Here is a 12,651-nt window from a genome sequence, read left to right on the forward strand (position 1 = left end):
GGGTGCGTTAATTATGAGAGAATTTTATTTTAGGGTGAGCTATACCTTTGTTATTTACCATAATAAATCTGTGTATGGAAGAGCAGAAATCCGTGAGAATGAAGCTGAATAGACAACGAGTTTAAACGTGCTTTAAAATAGCCTTGGGGTTTCTTCCTTGTGTAAATTGGAACACAATCTTATCTTTTAGCTACTCATTCCACTCCCCCAGCCTGCTTTATAACAAGAAAAGAAATTCCGTGTTTTAAATAAGCACCAAACTCAAACTGCCTGTGGAATGAAACCGCAGCAGATGGCATGATCTTGCAAGGGCTCGTGCTCTTTTTAATTAATGTAGTGGGGATTAAAGGGCCGCGGGTCCGGATCATTAGCGAACAGTGGTATTAAAAGGTTTTGTGAGGCATAATCCCGCCGCTCGCGATTGGTTGAGAAGCAGACTACACGGTTCCCATGATATTTTCCTGCTTTCCATTACATTAAGTGCATACTAAATGGCATAGAGCCGAATCGGAAATAAAGCAACTTAAATCGACCCGCCGAACAAACACATTTACTCTTTTACTCTCATTAATGGCAAAAAGAGGACACTTTTGTGGCGCACGAATGTGTAAACAGCTTTTCCTGTAACAATAATTATATTTGTACATAAATTCCCTTGTCTTGACCAAACATTAATTATAAATTCATGTATTAATCATGTATTAATACATTAATTAATTCCACATTAATTAGTAGTACTCCAACCAAAATTTATGTATTTGAGTTATGACACCAAAATGTGACGTCAAGACCTGTTTAATTAGGACCATTTAAATGTTTATAGGCTATTAATGACAACTTTAGGGTTTAATGAGTTACAGCAACTTAATTAAAACTAGTAAGAATAGTAAAAAAAATCTGTTTAAGTTGAGTAAACATTTTATTTTTTACAATGAGATAACAATTAGCAGTGTAACGAGGGATAAAATAGCATTGGAAATGTCCTCAATAATTTTAGGGTTTCACGTGGACGTTCAGACATTAATTAAAAGCTCATTGACTTCAATCTCTGAATTGATTTTACCAGAGTGGTTTAACGATTTTAAATTAGTCTGCAGCCTACATTAACCTTCGGTGAACTCCATAAACGCGGATTGACCTACAATCAGGCTACTACACAATCAGGCCACTGGTATAATCCCGCAAGTGTGGGGCTTCAGAACAAAGTGTGACCATTTAATAAATAGACCTATATATGACACACAGACATAGGCCTGATACGCAATCGGCTATTTTGTGACAGCTGATTTTATTATCAAGTTACTTATGATAATAAAATCAGCTGTCACAAAATAGTAGGCCTAGCAAAACATGCATTTGCTCTTCCAGAAGAAAATACCAGCGATTGCAAGGCAGCCAAATAAGTGTTGAAGTTTTGCAACACACTCTCACAGTGAAATCGTCAGGTTTCGTACGACTTTTTAAAATTTGGTTAAATGTATGATATCGTGCAACTGCACTCGTTTGAACTCCTAGCACTTTCACTACAGCCAATGACGTCGCTGGACATCGTTTCCATATAAAACGCAACAATTACTTGCTTCTGTTACACACAACAGCTTCCTATCATGTTTACACACTCAGCTAAATTTTGAATGGTGAATATTCTTACCTTAATGAGAGATTTCCAAATTGTGGAAAATTATCACATTTCATAAAAGGGGGGAAGATGGGGGAAGATGCCCCGCTAAGAACAATGTGCAACAGATATGAAATAAAAGCTTTTAAATTGAAACATATTTAGATAAATGTTTAGCATGTACACGATAATCATCATCCAACATATTAATAGGTTGAAATAAACAGAAATATTTGCTCATTGAGTAAAAAGAATGCAAGAAAGAATGTATAATATACATCTGATATAATTCTTAAAGGAATATTCCAGGTTCAATACAAGCTCAGTTAACAGCATTTATAGCAAAAATGTTAATTACTCCAAACATGTATTTCAACTCATCTCATTCCCTCTTTTGTTTAAAAAAAAAAAAAGGCAAAAATCTGGGTTCCAGTAAGGCACTTACAATGGAAGTTAATGGGGCCAACCCGTAAACGTTAAAATACCAACTGTTTAGCCACAAGACATAAACAATATGCATGTTAACATGATTTTAGTGTGATAAAATCACTTATTAACTTTTCTATGTAAATTTAATGACAGTTTTACAACTTGCCATGATGATGTAATGTCAACAAACCCTAAAATGACTGTAAAAATGACACAAGTTTTAACAGAAGAATTAATACAAGTGATTTTATAAAATAAAAAGCTTCACATGTCTGCCTTTAAACCCTCCAAAAATTGGCCCCTTTCACTTCCATTGTAAGTGCTTCACTGTAACCTTTATTGTTGCTTTTTTTTAAAGGGGGGACAAGTTGAAATCATTATTTTTTTTGTGCTTTTGATGTTCAGATGAAATGTCAAGATTAAGAGGTGCATAGCCTTTTCAATTAATGTGTTGAAATAAGATGTAGTGCCAAAACATTGTGGCCTTCCGTCTACACTGAGATGGCGTGTTATGACATCGAAAATCTAGTTTTCGAAACCGCTCCTACAAGTGGATACATTTGAACAATGCCATCTTCACGTTGTAATGTGGACTGGGAAAACAGAGATATCTAAAAGTGATGACGTATTTGTTGTCATGTGATACAGTCATGCGATCCATTCAACCCAAAAAAATAAAGATGGCGGCCTTGTTGTGCCCGCTGTTCACTTTGATAGCGTTGTTAAAGATAAATGTTACTTTGTACACTTGCATTCCTAAAAAGGCGACGGGAAGTTAACTCAGAATTGCTGTCCGGCGTTGGATCACGAGGACAAATGCGTTTCTGACTGTACACTGAACGAACGGCAGTATGGATGCGTTTCGAAAACAAATATGCAGTTTTCAAATCCGGAATAATGTGGCCTCAGACTTCTAAACTTAACACGTTTGGCGTCTGTTCATTAAGCAGTTCAAGCTGAATTAATGATAGAAAATCGTGAAAAAGAAAGAAGAAGGTCAATACACTGCTGCCGTGCAAGCGTAATAAATGCATAAACTGGAGAAAAAAAAACTGGAGCACTCAATATGGTCCTAACTGCATATGTAGACTAATTGCACCTTCGTGGACCGCCACGGGGTGGAGGCAGTCTTCAGCTAATTACCCTGTGATTCCTGCGGGTCAGTGGAGGCCAATCAGAAGAAGAACATACGTTTTCATCTCTCTCTGTCTCTCTGTCTCTCTGTCTCTCTCTCTCTCTCTCTCTCTCTCTCTCTCTCTCTCTCTCTCTCTCTCTCAAAATTCAATTAAATTCAAATGAGCTTTATTGGCATGACAAATTGTACATTGTATTGCCAAAGCATTTATATGTGCATAAAAAATGTACAAAGTAGAACCAATTCTGTATTGAACAAGTGTGGAAAAACAGGGAAGAAATTAATAAAATTAACCATGTACAGGTGAAACTCGAAAAATTAGAATATCGTGCAATAGTTCATTAATTTCAGTAATTCAACTTAAAAGGTGAAACTAATATATTATATAGACTCATTACAAGCAAAGTAAGATATTTCAAGCCTTTATTTGATATAATTTTTATGATTATGGCTTACAGCTTATGAAAACCCCAAATTCAGAATCTCAGAAAATTAGAATATTACATGAAATCAATAAAAAAAAATTTTAAATACAGAAATGTCGGCCCTCTGAAAAGTATAATCATGCATATGTACTCAGTACTTGGTTTGGGCCCCTTTTGCATTAATTACTGCCTCAATGCGGCGTGGCATGGATGCTATCAGCCTGTGGCACTGCTGAGGTGTTATGGAAGACCAAGATGCTTCAATAGCGGCCTTCAGCTCTTCTGCATTGTTTGGTCTCATGTCTCTCATCTTTCTCTTAGCAATGCCCCATAGATTCTCTATGGGGTTCAGGTCAGGCGAGTTTGCTGGCCAATCAAGCACAGTAATACCATGGTCATTGAACCAGGTTTTGGTACTTTTGGCAGTGTGGGCAGGTGCCAATCCTGCTGGAAAATGAAGTCAGCATCTCCATAAAGCTTGTCTGCTGAAGGAAGCATGAAGTGCTCTAAAATGTCCCGGTAGACGGCTGCGTTGACTCTGGACTTAATAAAGCACAGTGGACCAACACCAGCCGATGACATGGCTCCCCAAACCAACACAGACTGTGGAAACTTCACACTGGACTTCAAGCATCTTGGATTGTGTGCCTCTCCATTCTTCCTACAGACTCTGGGACCTTGGTTTCCAAATGAGATGCAAAATTTGCTCTCATCAGAAAAGAGGACTTTGGACCACTGAGCAACAGACCAGTTCTTTTTTCTTTAGCCCAGGTAAGACGTTTGACATTAGAAGCCCATGTCCAGGACCCGTCTGTGTGTGGTGGCTCTTGATGCAGTAACTCCAGCCTCAGTCCACTCCTTGTGAAGCTCCCCACACATTTGAATGGCCTTTTCCTGACAATCCTCTCCAGGCTACGGTCATCCCTGCTGCTTGTGCACCTTTTTCTTCCACACTTTTCCCTTCCACTTAACTTTCTATTAATGTGCTTTGATACAGCACTTTGAGAACATCCAACTTCTTTTGCAATTACCTTTTGAGGCTTTCCCTCCTTGTGGAGGGTGTCAATGATGGTTTTCTGCACAACTGTCAGGTCAGCAGTCTTCCCCATGATTGTGAATTCAACTGAACCAGACTGAGAGACCATTTAAAGGCTCAGGAACCCTTTGCAGGTGTTTAGCTGATTAGAGTGTGACACTTTGAGCCTACAATACTGAACCTTTGCACAATATTCTAATTTTCTGAGATTCTGAATTTGGGGTTTTCATAAGCTGTAAGCCATAATCATCAAAATTATATCAAATAAAGGCTTGAAATATCTTACTTTGCTTGTAATGAGTCTATATAATATATTAGTTTCACCTTTTAAGTTGAATTACTGAAATTAATGGAAATGGCTCTTTTCTCAATGTGGATTAAAAGAGGGTATTGGCCTAATTCTGCCCTGCATGCATTAATAGGTTTGTTTCTCTGTACCCTAAGAATGCTTTTACAAAACTCTGTAGGCTATGCAGGGCTTCAATTGGATTTTTGTCCCATTTGACAAATTTGTGATTTAGGAGAGGACCCCAAACTTCGCTGCCATATAGTGCAATAGGTTCTATGACTGATTGGAATATTTTGAGCCAAATTCGAATTGGTATTTCAAATTGGATAGATTTTTTTAATGGCATAGAAAGCCCTTCTTGCTTTCGCTTTCAGTTAATTCACGGCCAAGATGAGGTTTCCGTTTGCACTGAATTTCAAACCAAGGTATGTGAAGTTTGTGGCATGATACATTTTGTTCTCTCTCTCTCTCTCTCTCTCACACACACACACACACTAACAGATGCTCTACCCGCACACATACACAGTAAACTATAGACATGGGTAGAGAAAATAATGAGGATTGAGAGAACCAGGGACGGGGGAGGAGTGGGAAAGACATTAGCAGACTGAATAACACCTGCTTCTCAGCTGTGTCAACTGAAGGATTCCCACAGACTGATATTTATGGAGTGGCTGCTGAGGAAACCTGTCACACCCTAGCGAGCTCATCCAGTAGCTACACTGCTCAGGGGCCGTTCACACAGAACCGTTTTTGCAAAATTAGAACGCAGGTGTCTCGACGTTCTTTTAACTTGACAAAGCGTCTTTAAAACGCGATAGGCGGTGCAACGGTAAAGACGCCGTCTTTATCCAAGTACATGTTTACAGAGAAAAACAATTACAAATCAGCGCATACGGAAGCAGAAAACGCGTCCTGTGTAAAAGCCCCTTAAATACACTTTCTGTTCTGTTTGCTACTTTCGTTAGGTTAAATTGCAAATCCAAAAATATTTAGGGGGAAAAAACAGCGCAGACTGACGAGCTCGGTGTGAATGTCCCCTTGGCATTCAGTTATATGCTCAGGGCTACTCAACCCCCTAGTTTGCATCTACGAAGAAGCAACTCACCTGTAATGGTAAAACATTACCAGTGTCATAACATCAGCAGCACATCAAAACACAAACCCCTGAAGAGCAGATAGGGCGGTTACCATCAGAACACCGACAGAATTAGCCTACTGCACGTCACTGTTACAGATGGAAATATGTGAATTAGTCCAAATATGTAAATATCTAAGAGTAAGCCTAGTTTATCACTGTCGTGTTAACAATGACAAAACTTGAAAGTATTTGGGCACAAAAAAAAAGGCTTTTTTTATATATATATATATTTATTTATTTTTTTTCTCAAGAAGTTCTCTACACGTCCAAAGGGGGCATCGGCAGTTCTCCTGAGTGCAACATTATAAGTGAAAACAGATGAGGCACGTGTCAAACAGCCACATATAATAATAGCCTACATCTAAATAAGATTTTGTTCTCAAAAGTGTTTTAGCGCTAAATGATTACTAAAGTTGTAGTGTAACCCAAACCACAAACAGGGAACTTATATGAACAGGGAAGTCTTATATAAAACTCAAACCCTAACCATGCCCATCCAGTCCCGTTTATTGTGTCAGTATCAAAAGGCAGTTAGTTTAGTAGGTTTTACTCTTTATGCTTAATCTTGACTACTTAAATACTTAAATCTTAACATGAGTGCATTTAATATGAGAAATTGATACACAATCCTGATGTTAAATTTAATTACAGATTAAACCGTGTGGATTCTCTAATCCTCTAATGTCACAAATTCCCACTTGATGCATTTGTGATCTATTGTAAATCAGGATAACACATGCGTGGTGTTCCCAGAAACCTTGCTTTTATCTCACATCTGTTAATCTTTTTCAACAACAGACAAAAATTCTCTTTGAACATTGTTAACCAATTTGAAATAGTTTCTCTCTATAGTCAACATAAAATGTGGAGGAGGACAACGGTGTGAGAAATTATGACAGTAAGAAGTAAATTTTCATGTTACAGTGAATGCCTGTGTGCAGGTGGAGAGGTTTATTACAATAACCCTAAGGAAATCACCACAGACTGACAAATGCACACTGGTACATTTGACCTTGATAGGGTTCACTGTGTGTGAGAGTGTACTCCCAACATCTGTCAAATGCATTATATTTCATTATCTAGTCTTTCACAACAACTGTTCTACCTGCATAAAATGCAACACTCTTACACTCATTCTTTATTAAAGCACATTCTTGATAGAAAACATGAAAGCTGTTTTAAATAAAATGTTCCATGCAGTCTTGTTTTCTGTTGTGCAGGTGGTTATATTGTTATGTAGTAAATTTCTAACAGAAGTGAATTGCACCTTGATGCCTGGTTGTGTAAACGGCTAACCATGTATGTTAATCAAACCAATGTGCCATGTACTGAATGTCAGAATTGTGAACTGTGGTTTTCACGTTATTTTTCAAAAGTGCTCAGTTTAAGGCTTTCAGTTCTTGGAGTAAATTTTTTTTCAAATGAATCTTCTGAGTTCAGTACAAGTTAAGCTCTGTTGACAGCATGTGTGCCATAATGTTGATTACGATAAAAAATAATTTTGACTCGTCCCCCATATTTTTTTTTTTTAGGTTTAGGTTTTTTGAGGTTACTTTGAGGCACTTACAATGGAAGTGAATGGGGCCAATTTTGGGGGGTTTTAAGGCAGAAATGTGAAGCTAATTTTATAAAAGCACTTATTAATTGAAATCATCTTATTAAAAAAACTTTTGATTTAATCAGCTTCAACAAAACTGAAAATGACAAATAAATATTTTATCTCTATATAAACGTGATAGTTTCAGGGATTCTCATTAGCTACATACATTTTCAGCATTTAAAAAATGTTAGTGTAATCTAATTTCAATATTAGATAAAATTACCTCTAAATCAAACTTTTTACATTGCAGGCAATGATCTCATGGATCAGGACTATTTTGCAGTGTTCAACAGGTGTTGAGAAAAATAAAAGAAGAAAGTAAAATCAAAAGTGCCTTTTACCCCTAGAGGCATTTAGCCCCTTTTTACCCTAGATGGCGCTTGTCAGTGAGCCGGCATGATGTGGCCGATCTTAGGGTACTGAACTCCAGGAAACAACATGCCGATTCTAATGTGATTATGTTGCTTTTACGGCAGACTACAGCGATTACATGGTTAACACATTACGTTGTCATGGCAACTAAATTGTAAACCTGGATATAACTTTGCACAGTTATTAGCGATTAGTATGTGATTTTATCACATCAAAATCATGTGTCTATACTTTTGAAATAGTGAGTATTTTAACATTTATGGATTGGCCCCATTCACTTCTATTGTAAGTGCCACACTGAAACCCAGAATAAAGCCTTTTTAAAATAAGGAGGGACAAGTCAAAATAATTTTTCTGGTAATCAACATTATGCCACAGAGCTGTCGACTGAGCTTAATTTACATTGAATCTGGAATATTCCTCCAAGCTCAGTTAACAGCATTTGTAGCACAATATTGATTACGTTAAAACATTATTTTCACACCCCTTTTTATGTAAAAAAAATGTTATAAAACTGCAAACTTCCATTAAGCACTTATAATGGAAGTCAATGGGGCCAGTCCAAACATGCTAAAACACACATTGTTTCATTACTATAGGCACTTTAAACGTGTTAACATGATTTTAGTCTCATAAAATGGCTTATTAGCCTATATGTGTAAAATTAAAAGTGCCAAGAAAACAATATGTGAACCCTTTGGAATTACCTGCATTTATGTATAAATGTGTCTCAAAATCTGGTTTTATCTTCATCACAGTCACAATAACGAAAAACATACAAATTATTTTATTATTCTTATACACATTAAATACATCATTCAAAAAAGTATGGAAAAAATATGTCAACCCCCTAGGCAAATGACATCAACAAAAGCTAATTAGAGTCAGGAGTTGGCACACCTGCCACCCTATTAATGTAATGAGATTGGAGGTGTGGGTTAGAGATACTTTGACTTATAAAAACCACTCAAACATTTTGAGTTTGATATTCACAAGACGCATCTGCTAAACTGGACTATGCCTTGCAAAAAGAGATCTCAGAAGACCTACGATCAAGAAATGTTGCTTTGCATAAATCTGGAAATGGTTATTTTGATGAGCTTAGATATTTATCTGTCCACAATTAGACAAATTGTCTGTAAATGGAGACAATTAAGTACTGTGGCTACTGTCCCTAGAAGTGGCTATCCAGCCGAGATGACTCAAAGGGCACACCGTAGACTGCTCAGTGAGGTAAAAATAACCCTAGAGTGACAGCTAAAAACTTGAAGGAATCATTGTAACTGCTTAACATCTCTGTTCATGAGTTATACGGAAAACATTTAACAGGCATGGTGTCCATGGCAGGACACACTGAAGGAAGCTGCTGCTTCCCAACAAAACTATTGTTGCATGTCTGAAATTTGCCAAATACCACCTTAACACTCCACAATGCTACTGGGAAAACTTTTTGTGGACTGATGAATCTAAGGTTGAATTGTTTGGGAAGATCACACAGCACTACATTTGGCATATAAAGGGCACTGCATACCAACATGAAAACATCATCCCAACAGTGAAGTACAGTGTAGGGAGCATCACGGTTTGGGGTTGCTTTGCTGCTTTTGGGCCTGGATCGCTTGCCATCATCGAGGGAAAAATGAATGAAGATTACCAAGATATCCTACAGGATAATGTCAGGATGGCTGTATGCCAGCTGAAGCTCAGTCAAAGTTGGGTGGTGCACAATGACCCTAAACATCGAAGTTAATCGAATGGCTTCAAAAAAAGAAAATACACATTTTGGAGTGGCCCAGTCAGAGCCCAGACTTTAATCCAATGGAGATGCTGTGGAATGACTGAGCTGAAGCAGTTCTGAAAGGAAGAATGGTCCAAAATTCCTTCTGAACGTTCTGCAGGTCTAATTTGCAGCTACCGGAAATGCTTGGTTGAGGTTATTGCTGCCAAAGGAGTATAAACCAGTTATTAAATCCTCTTAAATCACGTACTTTTTCCACAGAACTTTGAATGTTTAATGGGATGTGTTCAATAAAGACATGAACGATTATAATCGTTTTTTTGTGTGTTCTTAAACACATTGTATTGTCTATATTTGTGACTTTATTAAGATGAGATCACATTTCATGACCAATTAATGCAGAAAACCAGCTAATTCCAAAGGGTTCACATATTTCTCTTGCCACAGTATGTCCAAAATCCAGATTAACAGGTTTGTAAATTGTAATGTTGGATATAACTTTACACAGATAAGGTTAAAGTTATTTTATCACACTTAAATCATGTTAACATGTGTAATGTGTAGAGTCTTGTGACTACTTTTGAAACAGTGAGTATTTTCGTGACTGGACCCATTCACTTCCAGTGTAAGTGGCTTACTGTAGTAGCAATTTTCAAAAATGTTTTTGTGGCATTCAACAATATGCCACAAATTCTGTTGATTGAGCTTGACTTGTATTCAACCCAGAATATTCCTTTTATGTGAAATGCACCTGTTCCTGTGGTGTTGATCCATCTCTCCTTTCATTCTTTCATTCCCTTTAGGGCCATTTAGAGCAGTTAATCCTTCTGAGTCAATATTGTTGCTCAAATGGTAGCAAAAACTGTGCTGGGTTAAAACATCAGTTCCCCAAAATATGAAGACATGATTGAAGAATAGCATGTTTGCTAAAGCACCTGGCACCCTCACAGCTCTTGCAAAATGTGACGATAATGCAACCCTACATTCCGAAATCTGAAAAGTACAAAACTGCTCCTCACAAGACTAAAGATTTTTCTGTGTATTCGTGCGTGCATTTGCCAGCAGCCATAAGGTCAATTATGTAGCAGCAAATTAGAGGTGACTGACAGCTGGCCGGCATGGCTGACAGATTTGAGGAATTCGGGCAGCCTGTGTGGACAGCCCAGCCTGAATGTTAAACTCTTTTTCCACAAAGCTCAAAGGAACAGTTCTACCTATTAGCAATTCAAACACAGTCACATCATTTTTCCTCTTGTTACTTATCCCATGCAGAAAGAGTTCGAAAGTTGTTTAGGCAGTAGGTTACTAATGTTTTTTATTATAATTATTTTTCTCTACTTTGCCTAAACCATATACAAATACATATAGTAGACTAAGTCAGATAGATAGGTTAATTTCAATGGATGAAGCACTACTGATTGACAACTATCAAAGCACAATGATAATGACAAACCACTACTACTGTATTGTGTGCATATATGAAGAGTTTATGCACGAGTATGTGAATATGTGTGAGCTTACAAGAGACCTGTGGTCGGCAGACTAAAACAAATTCATCTGCACTCTGCATAAAGGACTCAGAGAATGTCCATTTACGTACTTGCAGTTCAGTGGCTGTGGTCATGTGCTCTCGCCAAAACAGAGAGAGGAGACCTGTGGTTTTAACTCAGCCAGCTCACACCAGAGAGAGGGAAAAGGAGCGGGGGAAGAGATGAGGGAATGGGAGTGGAGTGATGACAGCTCATGATGTTATACATTGCAAATGCGAGTGGGGAAGTGACTGAGTGTGGGTTAATACGCCATAGAACGAGGAAAGAGTCTAGAGATTGCAATGCATTGTATGTAATGGCATGGCAAATAGGGTGTAATGGCCTTGTGAAAATTTTAAAAACCTGCTTGGTATATAGAGGATGTTTTGAGAGAACAGTCTTCAGTGATGATATTTATCAGAGCTGAATTTCTAAAGAAAAGGCTGGTATGAGCCAAATGTTTTGTATTCTATTGTCTCCTCATCTTTCACTCCACTCTCCCTCCTTCATCTACAATCCACCTTTTCCCCCTATTACTGAGCCACTTGCTTCCTTTTTCCATCGCTCTCTCCCTCTATCCCTTTTTTCACACTCCTCTCGCTTTTACACCTTCTTCTCTCTATGCCGCCTTCACTTTGCCACTGATTACCCTTCCTCCCTGCCCTGCTAATCTATTCCAGAAGAAAGGCTACCATGGAGAACGCATAACAAGTGCTCATACTTCACCATGGGCCAAGAGAGAAATAACAGAGAGGGAAAAGGGAGTGGGGTACAGACTGGCAGAAAAAGGATTGAAAGTGTTTATTCAAACTCAAAGCTGCCTCCTTTGTTGTGGTAGGGACCTGTCTTGTATTAGGATTCTGAAACTCCCTTCAAAGTCTGGAAAGATAGAAGATGAGCCAAAAGGAAGAGAGAGAACGAGACAGAGGGAGACAAACAGAGGAAGGAGAAACTCCTATTTTGTCTGAAACTGGTGGAATTGGACATTTCGGGCTGAGAAATGAGCTTGGAAGGGTTGAGACATGATGGGGGAGACCAACTCCATTGAGCGAATAGATAAACTATATGCTCAGTTCTGGACTGTGATCACATTCATACCATTCAGCTGGAGCTGACTGAAGCTTTGGTTTTTTTAATACTGATATTCATGATATTCATCCCTTTTGTGTCTGAGAAATCAGAAAAGAAAAAAGAAGATAAATAGAGCTTGTTTAAGTTCAGAGTACACATTAAAAGCACTGAAAGAAGGTGTAGTTGATATTGCTCACATGAAGGTCTGAAGCTCACACAACTCTGCACTTCATCTTAAAATTCTATCTGGGTAGTGGAGGACCTGGCC

This window comes from Xyrauchen texanus, chromosome 44, assembly GCF_025860055.1.
Source record: "Xyrauchen texanus isolate HMW12.3.18 chromosome 44, RBS_HiC_50CHRs, whole genome shotgun sequence".
In the NCBI taxonomy this organism is placed as follows: domain Eukaryota; kingdom Metazoa; phylum Chordata; class Actinopteri; order Cypriniformes; family Catostomidae; genus Xyrauchen; species Xyrauchen texanus.